Here is a 24,027-nt window from a genome sequence, read left to right on the forward strand (position 1 = left end):
TTTTATTCAACATTTTTTTCCTAACTTGGGATGATTAAGTAATTATCAGCTGCTTTGTTTTGTTGGGATTTTTTAAATAATTTTTTTAAAGAATTTTTTAAAGAATAAGAAATAAAACTTCGGGTTTATTTTGGGAAGACATTCGAATTTTTAGTATTCATGAATTGAAAAATATTGTTTCAATTTGCTGGGCTCTTTCACTATTGCATTTCTCATGAGACCCACAGGAGTAACTGTCTGCATCCTTCATCCTTTTCTGTGGGACAATGGCTGCCATAATGTACCAAGCTCCTCAAAGAAAACCTCATGATTCTGAGTCTTAGTGGCAAATACCAGCTGGCAAGCAAGCTCAGACCAGCAGAAACTGGGAGCAATAGGCATGCAAAAAATAAATTCACAAAAGGGAAATACACAATTTACTCAAAACTAAATAGTCCTATAATGGAAGGCTTCATTTTCTTTTCTAAAAGAAAAATAAAAGAGCACAATTTAAAAAAGTTAAAAAAAATTAACTTATTTCCATAATGTGTTAATTTTTCAGAAGTTGTTTTAGAACATCGTCCTGCTGGCAAATTCCTGCCCTGTCTAAATCTGTCCCTTTTAATCCCTGGTATTTTATATTCCCTAAAAGATAATTCTGTTGTCAAAATTATCCTTGAATACCATGCAAAAAGCAGGTTAGGGCACAACCTAACACAGGTTAGGGTAAAGAAGCTATAGCAATATTTTCTTAAAGTCTGTTCAAGAAATTCTCTGTGTTAGGGTTAGTATATAAAGCTTAGACTTCTGAACATTTAGGTATCACAATGCCATTGTAATTCAGGGAGGGAGGCCAGTTTGCTAATTAAAATATACAGAATTGGGCAACACATTGCCTAACTTCTTTTCCTAGCTGTGCCACTGACCTACTGTAGCCTTGCTGAAGTAATTTTAACTATATTCGAAAGCTCTATTAGGATATCTATCTTTCACAAGATGCACAAGATGTAACTCAAGTCTATGCAATAACCAAAGAAATCCAGTCAGAAATTGACTAGAAAAAATGGAAATAAATACCAAAAATGCATATTTGATGCTGTTCTCTAACCCTGTGTTTGATTAAATAACATGCCCTTCTCCTTGCAGTCTATTGAGTAGTTCTTGCTTTACACTGTAGGAGTTTTATCCTATTGGAATTGGTTTCCCAAGCATGATTTATCATTATTTTATTTTTAAATCAATTTTTTTTATTAGAAAGATAAAATAATCTCATGAGAGTAACTTTCAAAGCAAGTATTCCTCCTGGGTTTTCTGAGGTATTTTCTTCATCCAGACCCGACTGCTGCAGGCTTCCACATAACACAGGACCTGAGGAGAACAAGAGAGGAAACAGTTTACACTCTCAAAATGCCACAGTAGTCTCAGACAACTTGGAGGCCTATCAAGGCTCAGGGCCACTGTATTTTATGGTCAGACAAGAATGCAGCTTGAAGCTGGGCAGGAAACAAGTGTCACGAGCCCAAACCACAGATTGCACGCCTGCCTTCACCATCCAACTCACCCAGGGTTGAAATCTGGGAGACACCAGTTGGGAGAGCTCACAACAGCACTTCCAAGGCACAAGCTGTGCTGTCCATGGGCAAAAGGAAGGCAGGATCTCTGAGTGCCAGGATACAAAAGGACCCTGTATGCATGAGAGCTCTTATCACTGGCAGGCTCTAGGACTCAAAAAGTCAGAGCAACCAAGCCCAAAATACATATATATGCAAAACAAGCTGCAAACTTTCCACCCTGATGAAAGCACAATGAGGAAAATCTTTCCGACAGACTCACAGCTGGTTTCAATCTACAGCCTAAGCATATCTAATGGGTCTCTTTTATCAGAGGAGCTCTCACAGGGCTCTGGCTGCTACTGAGGGCAGTGTGCCACTGTGCAGACCCTCAACAAAAGTCTGAGAGGACACTGTGTACTCCCTACACGAACTGAGGCATGGGGTAATAGAGACCATCTGCTCCAAATTCTGGCCCCACTTGCACCTTTATTAATCCATTCCAGCTCCCAAGATCTTACTCCAGCTAATGTAGCTGCCCATGTGAAAGTATCAGAAAAACGCAAAGCATTCCTCTCAAAAATCTTACTTTTTGTAACGGTCTCAGAAGTAAATTAAAGGATTCTACCCATATGAACACAACACATAGTCTCAAACCCTCCTAGGTGAAACTCTGGCTTCTCTAGAGACAGAAGAATTTTCTGCTAGGAGAGGCTTAAGAGAAGCTACCACATTCAGTAAAATGCAAGACTTTTACCCTCTACAAACTACTAAAAGAGAAAAAATTCAAAACATCACATCCACTTATGAAAATTTGCAAGCTAGGGACTTGATGAGAAGTTATTGTGGGCACATCATGTTGTAAGTAAAAAGTACTTCAAATATATATTGCTTTATTTTTCCCCCTGTAGTTTACAGATTTGTCCTGGGACAATGGAAGTTTATAGAGAAGGGAGAGATGTCTGTGATTAAGGCGGCTTTCAGCTCTTCTTCCTACAGATACCCTGTGGATATTGCTGTATTCTCCAGAATCCAATCTTCCACTTAAAAAACAATGAAGTTTCTAGTCCATCTGGGTTTGCGGAAGCAGAATGTAAACAGATGTACTGTTGTCTTATTTTAGAAGCTATAGCAAGCCAGACTGAAACAATAGCACTAAGAAATGTCAACTGCTCCCATTCATCTCAGTGGGGTGGGGTGTTAACTTTGAAGCCTAATTGTGACCACTTTAAAGTCAGCCTTTTAACCATTTCACTGCTATTACTACATCAGAAACTCCAAAGTAATGAACTTACCCAGCCTCTGTGTTTGTATGCATTACTCCCAGACCTTCCATTCGCTTTAAAAGAACACTGCATTACAATCGAGCTAGTTTGAATATTCCTTTACTTAAGAAGTTAGCTGAATTGTCTGCTACTGTCTTTCAAAATTAGGGTTAAAAGAAAGTCAAGGGTGAAAGGTTAGCTTCATTGTTGTTGCTCTCAATAGTGCAACACGTGGGATTTCATGCTTTTTCTTTGATCAGGGTAGCAGTTCATTTCAATAAACAGACAAACAGCTACATACAAAACTAAAAATAATGACTAAACAAATAACACTGCACCATCAATCAGGAGTAAAAGAACGAAAAAGACATCCTAATGATGTGGTAGCATATACTTGCAAGAATAAAAAAAGGGGAAAGAGGAAAAGGGTCTTCATTTTCAGAAAGTTATACTTGCCGTCACTTTAAATCCAAGGTGTATTAGCCCTGGTTTGAGTACACAGAGAAGCTGCCCTGCTAAAGTTATTTTACATCCCATTTCCAAGAAGCTGTTGCATTCTTCATCAGTGGTCACTCTGAAGCCTGCATGTGAATTTTCTTCTGGGACCACCAGTTGGAGACTAGTAGCTCTACACACACATTTTTGCAAACATCACTTCAGACACTCTGAGAACTCATGCTGAAAATTATTAGGGCAAGCTACTCTACTCTAGCTTATGTTTCTGAGCATCCAGAATTGTGCTGCCGTAAAGAGTCACAGGAGTCATGGCACTGCAGGGCATGATGGAGATAAAACTGTGGGTTTGGTGGGACTGTTTGCCCCACACCTCCTGTCTCTGCTCAACCAGCCCTCCTGCCCACCTGCACCACAGGACATCTCTGAGTGCCTGCCCACTGTGTCTGCCACAGGTCATGGGTGACACAGGACCACTGCAGAGCAATATATGCACTGAATTGGTACTTCTACATTTACAATCCTGACAACCCTTTTCACCTGTCATTTTCTTCCTAATATAACAGATATTAGGATGAGAAGTCAATACTAACATCACCACTGCACTATTCTGGTCATCATTATTACATCCATGCTAGGTACCCTAACCAGGTAATCTTGACATGTCTCAAGATGCCTCCATTGCAGCTACAGACAGTGGCTCATGGGAAGTAAAACAGGAAGGGCAGTACCTCAGCTGCATGACAGAGCAATGGGAATAGCATCACCCAACAAAAGACCTTGAACAACCAGCTTGGACAGGAGTAACCTCTCTAGGTCACGAGGCAGCAACTGGAAGAAAGTGAAGTGCATAAGCCATACTATATTTTTTGAAAAATAACTGCTTGAGCACACATTCTCACTCCTAAATAAATCTGTCTTTACTTGCGAAGGTCTTGCATTTATATGAGTGCCTACATGTGGTAAAGGAATAAGGTTCTTTTGGTAGAAGGGGGAAAATTTTCCTGCCTACACAATGCCTAGGTGTTTGTGCAAACAAAGGCCTAATTCATCCAGTGCAGGTTCTTTTGCCTGCTACAACAGACAATACCCTGACATTGTTATATAGGAAGTTATGAATGCACAATCCTTCCACGTGTAAATTCCACTGTTAGCTGGACGTTAGGGTGTTTGAAATTTGCCCTGTCTGCTAAAATCACCAGATACACACCCCTCTGTTGTCAAATATCAGTGTTTCCTAAGTCTTGATCTCTAAACTGCAACATAGGATTTGTAAAATCGTCTTGACATAAAGCTGAAAATAAACCTCTGCTTTCACTTAAAAACCTGTGTGCTTCACAGTTTTTTAAAACTGACTTCACACACAAAAGGCCTGCTATGGAAAGACAGACACCTTCATTTTCTATTAACTTCAATCAGCTGTAGTAAGGTGATCGGTTTCTGCAGAAGGTGCTGAATAAGATCATATATAAATTCACAGAATTATCTGAGTGCTGTTGAACATGTTTTCTGCAGATGCTTAGAGGTGCAGAACAAAGGCAGCTGAAAACAGACTTGGTAAGTTTACAATTTTACTTTATCACTGTATTAAATTCCCATTCAACATCCATAAGGCACCACACTCTTGTTATAGAAAAAAATAAACAGCCTCATAAAAACTAGATTTGCCAGTCTTTGCTCTGCCATGCATCCCTCTTCTTTTCAACCTCAAGCAAGTAAAACAACTCCCTGACAGCTGGATGTGTAGAAGTCTGTGCTGGCAGTGTCCTGGTCCAGAGTAAAACTGCAGGCTGGAATGCTGACGTTGGCAGGGCTGCCACTGTGTTTACTTAACACTCATTTCTCTCAGTCTGCTTCAGACCAGAAATGCAGGCAATGAAAACCTATCCAGCCTTTGAGAACCTCGGCCATAGCAGTTTAGCAGAGCAGGGTTTGTGCAGGTACATGAAAGAGGCATTCAGAAGACACTCCCATTCAAGGGAGGCAGAAAGAGAGCCCCCAGCTGTCTCTGGTTACCTTTTATTGGCATGAAAAGAAGGAGGCAGGAGGGGCAAGGTTTCAGGACAAATGAAAAACAAGCTTTCTAAGATTCACTGTTCAACCTCAGAACAAAAGCTCAGCAAATTTAAGCAACAGGATCTTAGTTCCATTTCTTTCAATTTAGTAATTTATTACAGAGAAGAGAATGAAAAACCTGCTTCAAATAGTGGATTAAACATTACCCTGAAAGAGAACTAAAGAGAAAAATATATATATATATATAGTGAATTCAGTTAATTTCTTGGGCAAAAACTATACATTATGAATTCAGGTAGTTTCCTAGAGAAATAAAAAGTAAATTGGCAAACACGTGAGAAAGTGTACCATGTTAGTAGGTATCCAAGGCTCCTTGGTGAAAAACATTTACATCATGATGAAAGCTGGACAAAACAGCTGTCACAGAAGCATTATTAAGGGTATAATCTGTAAACACTCACCACCCAAATTAAACCAAGATCTGTTGAGATGGACAAGAAATGCTTCATTTTGGAAGGCAGGCCCAATGGCCTTCTAGAGGAAGCCAGCCCAGGGCAGCATGAGGGTGTGGGGGCTCTGGCAGGAGTGTCACTCCCTGGAGCCACCAGCAGCTGGGGTGAAGGAATGCTGGCCAGCAAACACCCCCACCCCTTAGCCAACAGGGGCAGACAGCCTGCAAAGCCCTGCACTGTCCCAAATTTGCTGCAAGCCTGAAGAAAACCCAGTTTTGTGTCTTGCATGACATGGCAGACTCTTCCCCAGGCATGGTGGATGCCCAGATTAGTTCTGGGTTTGCTGTATGGAGCACCTTAGAGAGAAGATGAATGGGCCAAAGCTTCCTCACAGCAGCTTCCCCTTAGAAAACCCAGTGCCCCCAAGCACCCACGTGCAGTTTGTACCACGAGCTGTGCTGCATAAGGGCACAGTATGGGGACCCTGCATGGTATGGGACGGCTGCAGGGACCCTTCCTGCAGGCCAAAACACAGTCCTCTATAGCAAAGGTCAGCACACCTGCTCATGAGGGATGAAGAGAGAAGTCTTAGTGCTGCATCCAAGTCCTTCTCATTCCATGGTGACAGCAGAGATTTCCTCCTTCACAGGAAATGTAAGGGGTGAGGACCATGGAAGTATAGATTTAGTGACCAATACATACGTTCAACAATTAAACAGGCTGTCAGTTGCAAAAAGACAAATAATAACCATAATACCTAATATTTACACAATTCTCTATACAAACCTATTGTTTTTCTGTAGAGTGTACAAATATTACCTAACCAGTCACCTGAGGACACATGGTCAAAGCTTTGGCTTCTTGATGAACTGCAGAAGTCTTTTAAAGTGTGACCACATGCTCCAAAGTTTGTTGTGTTGAATCTAGGCAACACATGTTTAGGTACACTTGTGTAAATACCTTGAGATAACTCAGAGCCCTTTATAAATTTAGGTGGCCTTCATGACAACTAAATATAGGTGGGTCAGTGAGACCTGAAAAAATTATACATATGAGGTTAGGAGCAACTTCAATAATTTTTCAAAGACCAGTAATTTACCTCTAGGTTATAAGTTTTTGCTTAATGTTTCAATTTCATGATATGTCTCTAAGGTGTTATCTACCCAGAAAATAAACTACCTGGTTGAAGCAATGATCTGGATAGCATGCTAGCTACCACCTTGATACACAAGGAGACAGAAAAACAGGAAGGATTTATCTGGAATTAATTTGGCAGTACCGTAGAATTTTCTGCAAGGGAAAATATGCAGTTGTTTATGCAATTCCTTAATTCTTTGAAGAGGTGAAATGTATAATTTAGAAAAAGTTTTTAGACACAAGAAGAAAAATATTTTACTCATTACAGTAACTTCTTTTTTATAGATCATTCTTTTAGTCTCTTAACATATCTTGAAATAAACATGGACTGCCAAATATTTTAATCAAAGTACTTCTGGTCTGTAATCTCTTTGATACAGATCCTGTCTTAATAAATCATTTCACAGTCTTGAAGAACCATTAGAAGTAAACTACAGCATTTGCAGTTGTAGTATAAAGTTGCTTGGCATTCCCGTAGGTGATATGAGAGACTAGAAACAATGGTCAAAATTCAATATTAATACCTGAATATTGAAAAATTAGTGCATAAGGACTTGATTCCTGTCGCTTTTCAAGCCATGCTACTGGAGCTGAACTTAAAACCTGGCATTAAATGTTATGAGAGAATATAAGGTGCATTCCTAGAGAATATAAGGTGCATTCCTAGAGAAACCTGACTGAAGGCAACAGGAATCATCCCAGCAACATGAATAGGATTTGGTCAAACCCTGTGTTAAATGCACTCTGAGGAGGGAGAAAAGAAGCAACAGGATTTTAATCTCTTAGGCTCAACAGCAGGATTAATTATTTTGTCTCAGATCTTTCACACACCAAATACATTTTGGATGCTACGTTAGAGATAAATCAGTATTAGTCTTATTTTGCTAAAAAGAACATTTACTGGCAGCATCTTTTCATCTCTTCTCAGATTTCATGTTGGGGGCAAATCTTGGAGGTGGGAGAGTAAATACTCTAGCAGGCATCTGCTAAACATAATGCAGTTGTACTCTGTTATTTAAAACCGTACTCTTTCAAGTGTTTTTCATGGCATTCATTTTCTATGCAACATTCTGCTTTACTAGTGTCCCAATATGACCCTAATCAATTTTTCATCCTGGTCATCTTTGCCTACCTGACCTCTCACTTGCAGAGTCCTTTTAGCACTTCAGTGGGCAAGTTACACTTCCCTTTCTGTTTTAACTTTGTTTTATTGTATGTCAGTCTCTCGTGGAGAATGGACACTGCACCTGCACCTGAGCTCCCACCCACATAACCAACATCGGCAGAGTGTTTAGGAGATTCTTCTGGTTCACATTTCTGTTACGGTGCCAAGTTCAGTTCTGTCATGTGCTACTCAGCTCCTCCTGTTTTCTCCTTGATCGCTTGCTCTTCCCTTCTTCTCCAGAAGCACCCCACCTTCCAGAGCAAAAAAAAGGAGCTGCTCACACTGGACATGGCCAGAGCCTGCCCAGAGTATGCTCCGAGTGTGGCCCCACGCTACCACAATCTCATCAGCGCTAACTTGGAAGTCCTACCCATTTCTGGGGAAAGCCTGCTATTCACATATCACATTGGCTCAGAAGAGAAGTAGCAGTCTTTGAAGGGATTTAGCTGTGTTCAAAATGAAATATTTTTTTCCCACTTATACATATGAACAGCTGCACCCCAGTTTTAACATCCCCACTACCCAGGGCAGGAGAACAAACAGAAAGCTTTCCAGGAGCGGTCTTCAACAAAAATAACAAAAGTGACTTAAGAGGTTCAAAGCCACACAGGAAGACCCATCCTTTCCAAAAACTGGAATAATGAAAAAGAACAATCCTGGTGACAATATTATTTGCTAGTGAACAGATCCAAGCTTTGTGTGACTTACAACATGTAGTAGTAAATGCAAGAAATTGCAGGATCTCACTTGCAGGAAACACCAACCAAAAAATTTAGTACTAAATACGATTAGAAAACACTGAAGAATTTGAAAGCTTTGCTTCAGATATCACCATCATTAATTACTGATTGCACAGGAAATTCACATGACAAGCTTGTTAGGAAGGTTTTGTAACCTGTTTCCAAATGAACTGTAATAAAATGTCAAGAAAAAGTTTGAAATAATGAAATAAATCAAGTCACACTGATTTACATCAGTATTTACCCATCATGAGATGGTTGTTATTTAGATGTTTTAGAAGCTAGATGTTTAGAAATGTTTAGAAATTTTAGTAAGTATTTTACTGACTCACTTCTTCAGGGCATTTCTGTCAGAAAGAGACCTTGAAAAGGAGACAATACACATATTTTAGAGGAGCATGCAAAGGTATGCAAGAGAGGCACAGAAATAGACATTAATGAGCAAGATTAATGAAAATTTAGATATCATCTGTTGTTTATCCAAATTTGCCTTTGGTTTAGAAACTTGGCTTATGAGAACATGTGCTATCTGTCTAACCAGGCATAACCACCAAAGTCTCTCATTCTACCTTGACTCCTTCTGTTCTTTTCCTGTATTTCAATGCTAGGTTGTACATGAATAGAAAATTATTACTATGTTTTTACAATTCTTGGGAGTTCCAGAAATACGTCCCAGGTTGGGGAAATCCTTTTCTTTGGACACACTTACTCAGCATCACTACAATCCACTATAAATATACTACTTACACTTTAAGCTGTTGCCACTGCCTCACAAAGCAGACTGAAATTTTGTACACAACTTTGACTCCTATGAAGCAAACATAAGTTTCACAAAAAATTCCCTTCCTACCATTGAGAGAGAATGACCTATGAAATTCATACGGCACAAAACCAGAACAAAACACTTTGGAAGAGGAAGCTACTATTTGATGCTACAGGGGGAAGAAGGCATAACTTAACTTGTTCAAAGCACTTGGACGGAGCACCTTATTCTTATCACTTATCCCATGTAACAGAGCTCATCCAATTGATCTTTATTTGGATAAGTAACTTTGATGACCTCCTGGTCATTAAAGTGTTTTTCCCTTCTATCTGTCATTATACAGACTGAAGATTACAAAGTTTTATTAAGTCCTTGGGAAGGGGTTTTCCTAACAAGCTTAAAAAAAAAAAAAAAAAAAAAAACCAAAAAAAAAACAGAAAAAAAAAAAAAAAACCACCAAAGTATTTCATCATTCAAAGAAGGTGCAGAGAATTTTCATGAAGATTTTGTCTACTTTCCAGAGTTGTGGCTTTTTAATTTCTGCAAGGTAATACAAGCAAGATCAGTTTCTGGGAAAACAGCTGAAAATATTGTGAATAGAAACAGAGAATAATAGAATAACTGAGTTCAAAGGAACCCATCAGGATCATTGAATCGAACTCCTGGCCCTGCACAGGACACCCCAAGAATCACATCATGTACATGAGAGCATTGTCCAAATGCTTCTTGAACTCTGTCAGGCTTGGTGCTGTGACCACTTCCTGGGGAGCCTCTTCCAGTGCCCAGCCACTCTCTAGGAGAAAATTTTTTTCCTGATAGCCAACCTAAACCTCTCCTGACACAACTTTGTGCCGTTTCCTTGAGCCCTATAACTGCTCACCACAGAGAAGACATCAGTGTCTGCCCCTCCTCTTCCCCTCATGAGAAGTTGTAACTGCAATGAGGTCTCCCCTAGTCTTCTCCAGGCTGAACAGACCAAGTGACCTCAGCCACTCCTCATATGGCTTCCCCTCAAGGGCTTTCACAATTCTCTTGTCCCTCCTTTGGACACTCTCTAATAGTTTAATGTGTTTTTCAGACTGCAGTGACCAGAAGTGCCCCCAGAACTCAAGGTGAGGCTGCCCTAGTACAGAGCAGAGCAGGACAATCCCCTCCCTCGCCCAGCTCTAATGCTGTGCCTGATGCACCCCAGGACAGGGATGGCCTTCCTGGCTGCCAGGGCATTGGTGACTCAGATTCAGTACAAAACTTAAGGGAGGTAACATGGAGGAAGTCAGGAGGCTGAGCTGCACTCAGGATTGTGCATTACTTTACAGACATTGCTGTGTTACAGCTAGCAACCAAGATAGAGGTCTGTATGGTTTCTATCATATTGTTGTCCAAAACAACACCAGAAGATAAAAAGACACAGCTGTGAAGTACACTGGGATGTGGTTTCAGAAAAACAATTCCAGTTTCATATCTCAGTTGGGTCATGCTCACACAACAGGAATGAACATTTTGTAATTGCATCGACTGAACAGGACTTGTACAAACAAGACCTGATTAAGTTTTGTCTTCCAGTTTCCAATGTTCAACTGCAGCTTTTTCTAAGAATTTCCTATTCCTGGAAATTATGAATTTTTCATGAGTCCTCTGATGAACTGTGAACACATAATGGAAGATTAGGGGATTGAAATTAATTCTTGTGTCCAGTTTTGAACTTAATTAGCTTGGTTTCAAACACTGAATTGTAAATGTACTGAGAGTATGCTACTCCAAACACTAATTGTACTATTTCTAAATTGTTCTAGGACATTTCTATGTGTTCATATACCTTGTTTACAAATGTTTCCAGGGTTTTAAGCAGTTTAATTTAATAACCCCAGTAAAGCCTAAGCCTAAAGGTCACACATGTCAGTGTGATCAAAGTCTCTCTGTTCCTAAATGAATATACAATTCAGTGCAATGCAGCTAACAGAATGAAATCCCTGCTGCCAATTGATACAGGCAAATAGATCACAGCCTGGGAGAAGGTCTGTAGGCAGAAGATCCAACCATTCCTCTCAATGTCATCCCATGCTTCTGACCAGAATTTCAAAAAAAAAAAAAAATCTCAACTCCACCTTTCACCCAAAACAAGAAAAAATAGTCAAAATCACTACAGGAGGATGACATGAATGCAGTAATTCATCTATCATTAAAACACCCACAGGCTGTCTAAGCAGAATCTCACTTTTTTTTTCTTGTCCAGAGTGGCATTTTTAAAGTAAAGATTTTGGATGGATTTTCTAGAGGGAAAAACCTCCACAAACCAGAAAGCAAATGTAAAAAAAAACCCTATTTCAGCATTTAAACTAGGCCATCTTGCTGCCCATACTAACAAAATAGAATAAAATATAATATAAATGATATTTTATCTCAGGTTTTCCTAGGAACCATACACATACTTAAATTTCTGGGGGCAAGGAAGGGTGAACAACTGCTGGAAAAAATACACTGACATAAAGGTAAGAAGAGGAAAAGTGAGAACGTATCCCAAAGGCTCTTCCATTTCCTGTTGCCACTACAGGAAAGGACAAGAACTGAGAAGGTTCCTGTCTGCTGCTGGCTGGCTTTGTATATTCCCTGGTGTTTCACTGCTTCAGTCTTGGTCTCAACAAGTTTTTTCACCATGGTATCTGTATCAGTTATTAGCAGTAAGACCAGAAAGAGATAACTCAGCAGCAGAAAGGCGACTCTTCTCTCTACAGGAAAGAAGTTGTGGAATTGTGGAATAGAATCAGATTCAAAAAAAAAAAAAAAAAAAAAAAATCCTACCCTCAAGCCAGATTTTCTAAATTTAAACAATTCTGACAGCAACAGCATCATAGTTCATATAGCTGTGTTGAAAGAATGAGACTATGAAATCTGCCTGTGGCCGTATCTGAGAACTCTCCTGCAAATGGCCCATGCCATGTCTGTGTTAGCTGCCTCCTTCAGCTGCTGGAAGTGAGTGCCTGTGTGCAGCCTGCCTGTTGGAGTGGCCTCTGCAATGACCAAAATTTCCAAAATTACCAGATTTCTCAAAAGGGTTGGGGCAGATAATACCATGGCCCAAATGGGAACATTCCCAGGCACAGCCTAATTTATTGCAAGTACTTACACAACAGTAATGTCTTTTTAAACTAATATTCTATACCTTCCTTCTTCTGGAGGCAGTCACAGGTGACCAGCAATCCTGTTACTAGCAAAAGGTGCTTCCCAGGAAAACTACAGGTGTTCACTCTGTTGAGCTCAGGGATGAGTTGCAGGTTTTTGGGGGGTACCTGAGAAGCAGGTACACCTCAATAGCATCACAAAAACAGACACCTTAACATGGACTCCCTATATCACCTTACAACTTTGCTTTATGGAACTTTGAGAAACAACCCTTCAAAATTCTCAGGATTTAACACACAAGCACATGCACTGCAAACAGCCTCTCACCAGCTATGTTTGCACTGTTACTCCTTAACCTGAAACCTCAGGTTTAAATAACTGTCAGTTGATTTTATCAATGTTTGGTTTATGAGTCATTCAGCCAGCACAATGGGCCGAGGAAGAAAACAGCACTTTTACACACATGCCCTAATTTTTCTGCTGCCATGGGAAGCTGGAGAAGCAGAGAGAGGGCACAGGAAGGAATTGTAGCCTGAACAAAAATATATGTCCCAACCCAGATTCTACCTGTTAGGCACACATAAACTCATAAATCAAGTCATGAGCAGAACAGCAGGAAAACAGCTCTGGGACATTATACCAAATGTTTTGGTATAGTTTCAAGTCGCAGCAAGAAACTTTCTGCTAAATTGCTTCCTATTTAAATTTGCTCCTTTGCACAAACCACAGATTTCCATACTTTTTTTTCTTTCTTTTTTTTTCCCACCAGTGAGTCTCCAGAAATTTGAAAATAGGGGAGGAAGAGAAAAATCACTTCTCTGGATTTAGTTTTATACAAAGGTCATGTAAAGAAGGAAATGTCTGCCCTCCCACACACATGTGCTAAGGACAGTTTTGCTAAAATTAGCCTCTGGTGGGAAAAACACAGAATCAAGTTGTTCTCATGAGTCTTTCTCTTTTCAGCAGAATTCTGCACCATCTCAGAGCCCAGCAGACTCAGCCTTGCCTAGTACCTCGTCTGGCCACTGGCTCCAACAAAAGCAGCAGAGAGCGAGGCACAGTTGCCAGTCTCAGATTGCACAGATATGCCCAGACTGGAATCATCTGGGATGCATTAGACTGGGAAATCTCTCGTCTGTGCTAGCATACCTGCTTTTCATTTGAGGCAAGTGTGGTTGAAACAGGATTTATGTGTTAGACTGCACTGATAAAATTGTGTCTGAACCTGGGTTGGTCACTCTTATCTCAACATTAAAATTAAATATTCCTATGAAAACTAGCCTTGACTTTTGTGGCACAAAGTAAATAAAAAACTATTTGTTTTGTTTGAAGTGGTGAATTGCAGATATCAGAATAAAACATAAGGATGGGAGTGGAAAATTTTGCATTATGGCACTAGGTGATTCATTATGTTTTATCTGTTCTACAAAATAATTTTTCTATTCTCTGTAAATTGTTATAGCTTCTAAACCTGATCACAATTTCAACAGTAATAGACCAAAACCAGTATGCAAATACTAATTTCCTATCTTGTGTTCAGGTCTTGCTAGCAATTGTTCAAGTACAAGTTAGATTATATTAGATTTATGACTGTTTACCTTATCTGCATCCTTTATTCAGAGGTGTGGGCCCTTACCTACACCTTTGTGATGCCTGTTTAATGTTCAGGGCTTTAACCTCTTTCTTGTATTCTCCAGCACTTCCTTGCTTCAGCCAAATCAAAACCATAGGCAGCACTTCAATACTCAATTTTTTCCCAAACAAAAAACAGCCCCAAAAAGTTCCCTGGCCTTCCTGTGTGGTCAGCTGGAGCAGGCAGACCCTTCCCAGAGGCACTTATTTTCACCATCACCGCCCCCACCTCTCCACAGTAACACACATGGGATGAATTGCTCTCTAGACATGCCTATTTAGCCTCATTGACAATAGACAGGGGTTAGGTGAGTAAATGCATTTCTCAAAAAAGACAAGATGAATCTGTTACTGGAAACTAAGCCTCAGGGAAAAGGAAAAAAAAAAAAAAAAAAAGAAAAAAAGAAAGAAGAAATTACCGTAAATAAGAACATGGGTGTCTTTTCCTTTAAAAGCCCTACTCTGTGGATCCCATGGGATCATACACCCACTGGGCATTCTGCAACTGCCCTGGCTTCCAGTAGTTCTGGTGCAGGTCTTGGCATTGATTTTTGACTTTTTGGAGCCCTCTTTGTGTTAGGTAACACGGCTCGCTCGCTCTCCTCAAAATGCACAGGAGAGTAGAGCAGGAAAGTGAAAGCATTAGCAACATTCCATCATGCAGGGAAAGAGTTAAAGGTACAAGGAGCAGGAAAGCTGTCTTTCTTTAGGAGCTCCTACCGTTTCAGTCACTTATTAAAAAAGGATTTATATTTCTGAAGTAAGGATCTGTACTTCCTCCCTCTGCTGAAGCCTTGTGTTTCTCTGCCAGACTGTGATGAAAAGGGCCCTCCCTTGCCCATCGCCAGCCAACGCTGACGTCATCCTGTTATTCTTTTTCACCTTGCACACATGTTGAGGCTTCTCTGTGGAAGTCTTGCTGAGACACACATCTCTTTGTCTCTTGTTCCTCTCTGCTTGGAAGGCTTTTTTTTTTTTTTTTAATCCCAGATTTATTTTGCACATAGCTCAAGCAGGAATGTTTCTGGGATTTCTGAGAAGGAGGATCCATACATGTGAATAATGCTGTTCACTAATGGCATCCGACCATCCATTAAAGCCACAAGTCATTTCTTTGAAGACGGTGTTGTACAGAGCTCTAACTAAGAGGTCTTGCTCATCTCTTGTTTGAAGACTCAGACATTGTACCTAACTACAACTGATCCAAGCAGGAAGGTCAGGAGGATGTGCCCCTTTTGCACCACAGCAGGGTTTGGTAGGTGGCTGTGGAACTGGTCACAGCATGATTTAGCTGCAAGAGACCCCTCTCCTTTCTGCATTTCTAGAGAAATGCTGCAAAGGCTCAGTGTCTCACAGCACTTCTCCCTACTGGAACGGAGAGATGCAGAAGCCATCCTTGAGGCTGCATTTAAAGACATGGCTAGAGATTGTCTCAATTTTTTTTTCCTGCTGGTGCGCATTCTTGGCCGATCTGTGCATGTCAAGCATATATGGCTGCAAAGGAACTCCTGCAGCCACTCCCCTTTGCCTGACCAGGTCACTTCCATGCATCCAACTCTGTTCTCCCAGTAAAGAGAGAATCTTTCACAAATGGGCATCACCATCATTTGCCAGAGGAGGTTGAGCTTACAGGCAGCCAGAACACTACACAGCAAAGACACAATGAGCACTGCAGACCACTCCCAAGATCATTTCAGATATGACGCAGGTATAGCCACAGGCTTTCCTTGTGGGAAGGAGAGAAAATTGGATAGCTGTATGTTATGTACCTCTGAGGTTTTTAGAATGAAGAGAATAAAGCGAAACAAGATTAAGAGGTGCATTAGGCTGTCTCTGACAGCTCTTTTCTATTAATTGAGAAGAGTCTCCCACTGAGCTCCTGAGAGATTCTGAGCCCCAGAGGACTCCATGAAGAAGCTAAAATTTGTAGACACAAATGGCACTGTTTTTCTGTGCAAGGCTGAGCTATCAGGGAAGGTATCAGTGCAGCCTGTTGCTACTGATACTGTAAGCAGAAGACAGAAACAGTGGATCTTTTGTTTATCAGCCCTCTACAGTGTACAGCCCCTTTGTGAATATTAAGCCACCTTTCTGCAACTCTCATATGGTGCAATGCAACATTTTCAAGTCAGCCCAGCTAAACTGAACCTGCAATCAATTGATATCAGTGGGGTAAAATAGTCCTGATAAGAAAAATGTCTGTGCAAGGAAATTCTGAGATGCACGGTGCAATAATAAGTTAAACCATGGAGGACATGCTCTTTCTAATAAATGCAAGTTACTTTTGGCTGGGCTTCACATCTCAGATTTACTGCTCATACTATGGGAATCATTGTATTGCCTTATCACGGGCTCATATGAAGCTGTGCTTACTCATGCTTGCAAAGCATTTAAAGATTAGAGAGAGCAGCATCTGTAAAACCATAAAGAATGCTTTGTTATCATTACTATTTCACCAGAGCAATAGGGAAATTTGCTTTAAAAATGCTTCAGTTCGTTAGTTCATAACTATCTTTTAGCTGCTAAAAGCAAAAACCAGCAAGCTGCAAGGTAGCAGGTTCAGACTTCATTTGTCTCAATATAGGCCTATTTGTTTGCCTCTACTACAGGTGGTGATTATTTTTTACACTTTTCTTATTAAAAAGGTAAGAAGTAGATGCAGAGGTGAAGGTAAGAAGTAGATGTAAAGTAAAAGCAAATGAATCTGGGACTCATCCTGAAACATCTGTATCCTAAAATGTCACCCTCTAGCCCACATCCCAAGTTGATATCCTTCTCCCTGCATAAGCTTCTGGGGTCTCATTAATGCACCAGGCAAGTCTACACAGCAAAGGGCTGTTAGAGATCCTGAGCAGCTTTGAGGAAACTGGCTTTTCTACACGGTGCGTTGCAATGCCACGCACGGATGCTAGCTTAGATCCCAGAGGCAATGTAGCTGTGTCTGTATAGCAAAGCACCCACGCTAATTAGCCCTGCCCCTGAGGATGCTGCAGGAACAGAGCTAATTAGGTATGCTGAGAGGCACCTCTGTTAATTAGCCCAGGGAGAACAGAACAACACTAACAGAGCTTCCGATCATGGCATTGGCTCAGGGATCTCTATAGTGTATTTGGCTGTGTAGCATAGCTGAGCCCACAGCTCTCTTGAGCACCATCTGAAGAATCTAAATACCTTCTTTCAATCCAGTCTCACCATCTGACCCTGCTTTTGCAAGTATTCATAGCTGTTTTTCTCTTGATGGTAGGAAAATTAAGTAAATAGATTCAAAAGAATGAAGTTAAAAAAGCCAGTAAAAACCACACTACAATAATCTAGTGTTATTAAATTCAGCTACAGGCAGTGACATGCCTATAGGGAAGCACTGGATATTCCTAACCCATCTTGATAAAAGGCATTCTTTGGCTAGTGGTGCATGTTTTGCAAGCAGTGTATCTCTAAAGGTACTGTTAACTCAAGCCAACTCAGTTACAAACACAGACTATGATACATTGAGTTGTAGCCATGCAAGATTTTCCATTACTAGTTCAGGACTGAATGAAATCATTGAGGCACAGGTACACACCTAGGAAAGACGAGCAGTTTTGTCCCCTTTCCTTCTCCCCTGGCTGCACCATGCATCAGGACAGGGCTGTTCTGTCTGGTTCTCTGCCTGCAGCAGAGCCTGGCTTACCAAGGATCACTGTCCGTACCGTGCGCAGCACACACAAGGCTGCGCCAAGCACCGCACGCAGCTATGCCTCCAACTCCCAGGGTTGCTATACAACAGCACTGGGGTAAACAATGCCCTGTCTCCACTACAGCCAGCACAGACAGGAGGATGGTGATGTGACTATTGTTAAAGGAACACTTCCAAATGCCTTTCCAACCACCATATCATAGGTACACATAGAAACGCTGAGTTTATGCCTTTCAGAAAGAAAACGTGCGTGCTTTATGCCATTCCAGGAGGGGAGTTTATGGTTCTTATTCTTGAAAAATGGAGCACAGTGATTTCCAATTACCTTCCAGGCATGTTATAAAGGCACCCATTTCTTTCCCATATGTTTCAGAAGAATGTTTTTGCACATGGGTAACTTCTGAATAGGACAAAAGCCTTTAAGTCCCAGTTTGAGTTCTTGATCAAAATGCAAAAATGCATGGTGAAATTTTAAATCAGCTTCAAAACCTTATAACATGAAGCTGCTGGAACCATTGAGAAAGTCAAAATTTTTAAGTGGATATTAGGAAAACGTAAATACCAGAGAAGGCAGAGGTTTCTTCTGGAATTAATGTGGTTGCAGTAGAGAGAATACTTAGGTTTCTTCTAAAGATTGCTACATTTTAGGTACATAAAAGCAAAAAAACCATGGCTCTTATCTTTCAGTTTCCCAATAATTTGCTATTATGATATGAAGGTGGGGGAGGTGTATGTAATATTTCTGAAAATCAGAGTTCAGTATTTAATCTTTACTTCTTATCCTTTAGAAAAAAAAATCTTAAAAGTATGGTTTACGTAGCTTTATGATAATTGTCAAAATATTATAGTGTTCTACAGCATTTACTAATGCAAACTAAATCTCACGCAACCTTGACTTTATAACAGGGGTTCTGGATGTATACCAGACACACAAAATGGTCATTAACTTGATATGATATGAGAAAGGTGTTGAAGTGAATAACTTATATATTAGTAATAGTGGTTCTCTCCATGAACAATTTATCTTGCTTTTGAATGGCAAAAAAGATACTTTAACTTGCCTTGTCTCTGGGCAACTTTAGAGTGACCTAGAGTTTCAGTTTCAGAGTTCAAAACTGGCCCCTCCTTTTATACTTGGCTGGTGCTTAGACCAAAGCTGTAATGCATCACAGTGTCTCACAGAGACCTAAAAAAATAGAAGAGACTGAAATCCTAGGCAGGAGCATCCCGTAACTCTATAAAAGTCAATGCTGTGTCCCAAAATAATGAAAATACCTCGACTTTGTTTCCATCTGTATAAATAACTCAGATTTTCATCTTTACTGCCAGAACTTGGCTAATACCCTTCACTTTGTTCAGTTTTACATCCACCAACAACCATTTTCTCCACTTCTATCTATTCAAAACAAAACCTGAATCACAAAGGTTATCAATTCCCAAAACCTCTTGTGCACAGAGAGACTCACAAGGTCTCTGTCAATGAACAACAGCTAATCATTCATTCTCATTATACTGGCACATAAATCATCTGAGTGACCAGGGGAACCAGAAGCCTGCTACCCTCATAACATTCCTTGCATGCCTGCTGAAGGCGTTGTGTCTATACATTGCCCACGATTCCCAGAAATACAGAGTTAAGAATAATTCAAGATACGTAAGGACTAGGAAGGAAGGATAACCTGCACATAAACATTGTCAAGAATGCCTCAAAACTAATTGCTTGAGGTGGTTATGAAAATAAAGAAAAAAGCCTGTTATGCTTATCAGTCTTATTTCTCAGAGACTGACTGGCCTTAGCATAGTTTTACACATCATCAAAAAAAAAAAAGAAAAAGAAATTAGGTTAATACTAGAGCTTATCATTTTATTCAGTTTGAGAACCCTTAAAGACCTGCTAATGGAGGTGCTACATGGACAAGATTTTCACGTTTTTTGAGGTACCCTGCACTGACCTCTTCCAATCATCCACAGAAACTAGAGGTCCAGCCAACAACAAGCTTACATTCACAGAGATACAAAGTCATCTGTGAGACACGAAGGTCAATCAAGTAGCCAGAAGTGTGTCCAGGGTGTAAACATGGCATTTCGCAAAAACAGCATGGTCCAGATCTGCCTGACGTGTCCATACAGGCATGGCCAATGCCTTTTGTGCAAAAGGCCTAAGTGCCATTTCATGTGAAAAAGCATAAACATCTATCTGCCCTCCGAACTCCAAGAATTATAAATAGTTTGAGTGACAAATGCTTCTGTCACAGTGTTCGGGATACCTTCAAAAGATATTCCCAGCACTGTATATGACTAACCAAAGCCTGGCAGAGTTCACCCTTATAAATATATCCTGAATAAGCCTGTTGATTTGAACAAGAATTTGTGTGTCTGTGTCTAAAGGAAGAAGAGAAGAAGCAGGAAGGTTGGTCATGTCAGTCACTTGTGTAAATTTTTCGAGCTGACTGGTAGAGTTTATTATCTATGCTTTGACAGTAATAAGAGCATTGAATTCCTAAATGTTGTGTATTACGTTGCACAACAGGTTTTATCACAGAAAAACCAAGTAGTCTTGATGAATGAAGTTTCACATAGGTTACTGTTGAAAAAAAAATTAGACATTATTTGCATAGATTGCATTAAGTTGATTGTTTCCCACCCCTCCCAAGTACCTCAGTAGCTTGGAAATAAATTATAGTCAGAGGATTATTAAAATAAAATTTTTAAAAGTCCTGAAGTAAATTTCAAACCACAAGACAAAGCAAACAGTACCATAGTCTATTTTCAGATCTCCTCAAAGTTATTCATATTCTAGCTGTCAAACAATCATATGACTCCCAGACATTTTTTTTCCCTGAAATCCTGCTATGGAGTCTTCCACAGACACATTAAATTATTTCCTCTTCAATATGTCAAGAAAGAAGAAAGAAGCAACCATCCTTAAGTCACATGTGTTTCTCTTTTAGAAAAAGGGTCTCCACCGTTCAACAAGGCAAATAGTTCCCTGTAAATGAAGTCATGCTGAGATTTTTAAAGCACCTAGGATTAGGAAAGCAGTATTGGTAGCAATGTCATTGTCACACAAGCTAGAAATACTCCTTCTCACCCTGTTTTTTAATTCCAGCCTTCCTGGGACAGTGTTTCAACCTGTACAAACCAGATTCTTTGCTAAATTTACGACTGTGTTGAGAAACACGTCACTACAGAGGAGCACAAGGAAAGCTGTGTGAAATACTAAGGGTTTAAATGCCCTTTCAAAAATATTTGTTGTCATTTTGACCCAAGTGCAAGAAAAAGGGAGACGAAACATTTGCAATAGCAGCTTGCCTCAGTTGGTAGAACCTGAATATGGGATTTTGCCTGGTTTATTTTAAGTCTGAGCAGCTAGCAGCTGGAGTATGTCCCACATGCTAACACTTGGAATTCCCCAGGGAGAAGGTTTGTTTCAAATGTACACGCCAGCCTTCCAAAGCTGGTTGTCTTTGTGCTTTATTAAGTTTACGTACTCCATCCTTGCCTCAAGTCTCGATGGTAATGCACCTATTCTGAGCAAGTGAACATTCTTGCCAGCTTCATATGGACTGGTTTTGATTTAAATGCAATCTACAAACGATATCTACTTGCACACGCATACACACCCCAGGCAGATACTGAACAGACGCAGCCTTGCAGACTTACACAGCAGCTGTGACAACAACTGATGTCACCTCCTTTGCAGAAATTTCCACAAGCATCTTCCAAAGGCCAAGTTAAATGAGATAGAGCTTATCAGTTTCTTTAAAGTGCTCTGGATGAGACCAGTCCATGTGACCCCCTTCCTGGCCGCGGGGGTGTGGTATGTCACAGTTCCCCTATCAGCTGGCACATGGCGGTAGGAGATATGAGACAGCAGAAAAGTAGTAGTAACAACATCACCCAGCCTGCCGAAGACAGAGCGAATACGCTGAGTAACTTCAGTGCGTGCTCACTTACTTTCTGCAAACAGGTGGAGGGTGTTCAGCCCTGACTTCTGCTTGCACATCCCCCTCGGCACAGATGGGTGGTAATGTTGCCAGCTATGCTTTGGAAAGGCTATGGTTCGTTAGCGTTGTATTAACACCTCTAGCAGTGAGTTGCAATATTCTTTTTTTTTTTCCACAAACTTTCCCCTTCTTTTGGATATTCTGTGAACAAAAAAGAAATTACTAGCAAGGAGATTTTCCAAAAGCAATTGCTTAAGATAAATTCCCTGCCTTAGTTTTTATATAAAATAAAAAGATTAGAGAATTTCAGAAGATACCCTCCTCAACTTTACTGCTAAAACTACTGAATGTTTCAGGTTTCCTTCACTGCCTTTAATTATTATTAAATGATCAGTTGTAAAGAGTTCATTTTTAAAGCTTCTCACAATTATTATATTTATTCAAAATACCAACTAGCCAATAATATATTAACAGAAACAAATATGTAATATTTGCAAAACATCTCAATACCTCATGCTTGGTAGGACAAAAGGACTCCTTACTTGAAGTAATTTAAAAACATGCGATAGTATGGAATATTGAATTCAGCAGCTTGCAATTTTCACCCCAGGGCTCACCCAGTTTCTCTGCATGGGCCTGTTAGCACAGAGGACAGCCTTAAGCACTTACCCCAAGCTAGTTATCATATTTTGGTTAACAAATGTTGGTAATGCAATTTTTTCTTTGTGAATGTGCCCCTTCAGTGTCTGAATTCAAATTCTTGCACCAGCATAGTTACAGTCACCCTAGATCACTTGGGCATATCCCTTGTAAATCGGAAAAGCTATTGGTGCAAGACCAGCAGTTCAGAGCAAGACCAGCAGCACAACGTATAAATTCTGGGTCTAGCACAGCAGTGAAATATAGGAATACAGTATACATAAGTACTCAAGAATTTGTGGCAACAGCACCAACAGAAGCTGAAATTCAGTCTTATGCTCCATTCCTGAGCTACTTCTCCTAGCTCTGCTACTGAGTGTGGAATGACAAAAGATTGGGAATTTTAAATCAGATGTTTTTGTGGTTCTGCCAGATTGTTCCAATCTTACTGCAATCTCACATCTGTCAAGAATCTTCCTGACTTGTCTAGCCAGCTCACATTGGATTAAAAAAGCTACCTTGCCTTCACCCATTTCCTCTTTCAAAGTTAAGTGTCTGCAGATAGGAAAATAAGCTTTCTAGGGCACAGACAGCCTCTTCTATTTCAACTGTGGTGTACCTAGCTCAAAATTGTGGCTGGAACCTGGATGTTAATGTCACCTTAAATAATAATATTTTTTCAGGTGCTGGCCAGAGTTTTAAGAGATAGTTCCAGCAATGAGCATATCGGAGCAACAAAGACACAGCTGCTCAAAACAGCAGCGTGCAGTGGTTATATATGCAGTGAAAAAAGACCTCCTTCAAGGAAGCTATTGAAGACAGCTGCAGATCAGTCCTCCTCAGGGTTCATTAGCTTTTTTCATCTTCTGTAAACCAGCCCTGGGAATGACTTTAGAAGATGATTAAACCAAAAATTTGTGTGTCATTACACCCTCTTCAACTCCAGCTGCAACATTTTATCCGTGAAAGCTCCAGGATGCAAGATCCAGGATAGAAGCCTTCCTGTCTCTCTACTTCCTTGGCAAGCTGGTTACAATCTCTGCTTCCACCACCACCCATGTCTGAACTGTGATTGGTTAAGGACCCTTAATCCTTGCTGGAATTGTATAAACAGAAACATGGATTGCCAGCCACCTAAAATCTCTGGTGAGCCCTGGACTGTGACAGACAAAAGGCCTTTCAGTATTCTCCCCAGCAAGTCTTTCACAAAGGTAGAGTGAATTTTGTGCCCAAGTTCACTTCCTCTTTATGCTGTAGGGATGCTCTAAATGGTTCTGTTATGTGTAGGACAGATACATATTTATATGTAATCCTGACCATGCAGAGGGTGAGATGCCAGCTATGAATCAACAGAATTTACAAAGTTTTGCCAAAGGCACTCATAACTGTGAGTTGCACACATGGTTGCTTTAAGTGCTAAAAAAGGCTCTCCTCTCTTCACACCTGAAATATGGGTCCATAGCCCTTACACCTACAGCATTCACAAGCCAGTG

The 24,027-nt window shown here is 40.3% G+C and overlaps 1 long non-coding RNA gene across 1 annotated transcript; it reads right to left on the minus strand.

Annotated features, from left to right (window-relative positions):
- Nucleotides 1–1,203: 1,203 nt before the first annotated feature.
- LOC121340702 lies at nucleotides 1,204–22,058 on the minus strand. The gene is made up of 3 exons (XR_005953344.1): nucleotides 21,612–22,058; nucleotides 1,541–1,663; nucleotides 1,204–1,347 (listed from the first exon to the last, which is right to left on the minus strand). It is a non-coding gene; the product is annotated as an uncharacterized LOC121340702 (long non-coding RNA).
- Between the last annotated feature and the right edge of the window lie 1,969 nt (nucleotides 22,059–24,027).

Source organism: Onychostruthus taczanowskii, unplaced genomic scaffold (genome assembly GCF_017590055.1).
Source record: "Onychostruthus taczanowskii isolate IOZ18803 unplaced genomic scaffold, ASM1759005v1 scaffold42, whole genome shotgun sequence".
Lineage (NCBI taxonomy): Eukaryota > Metazoa > Chordata > Aves > Passeriformes > Passeridae > Onychostruthus > Onychostruthus taczanowskii.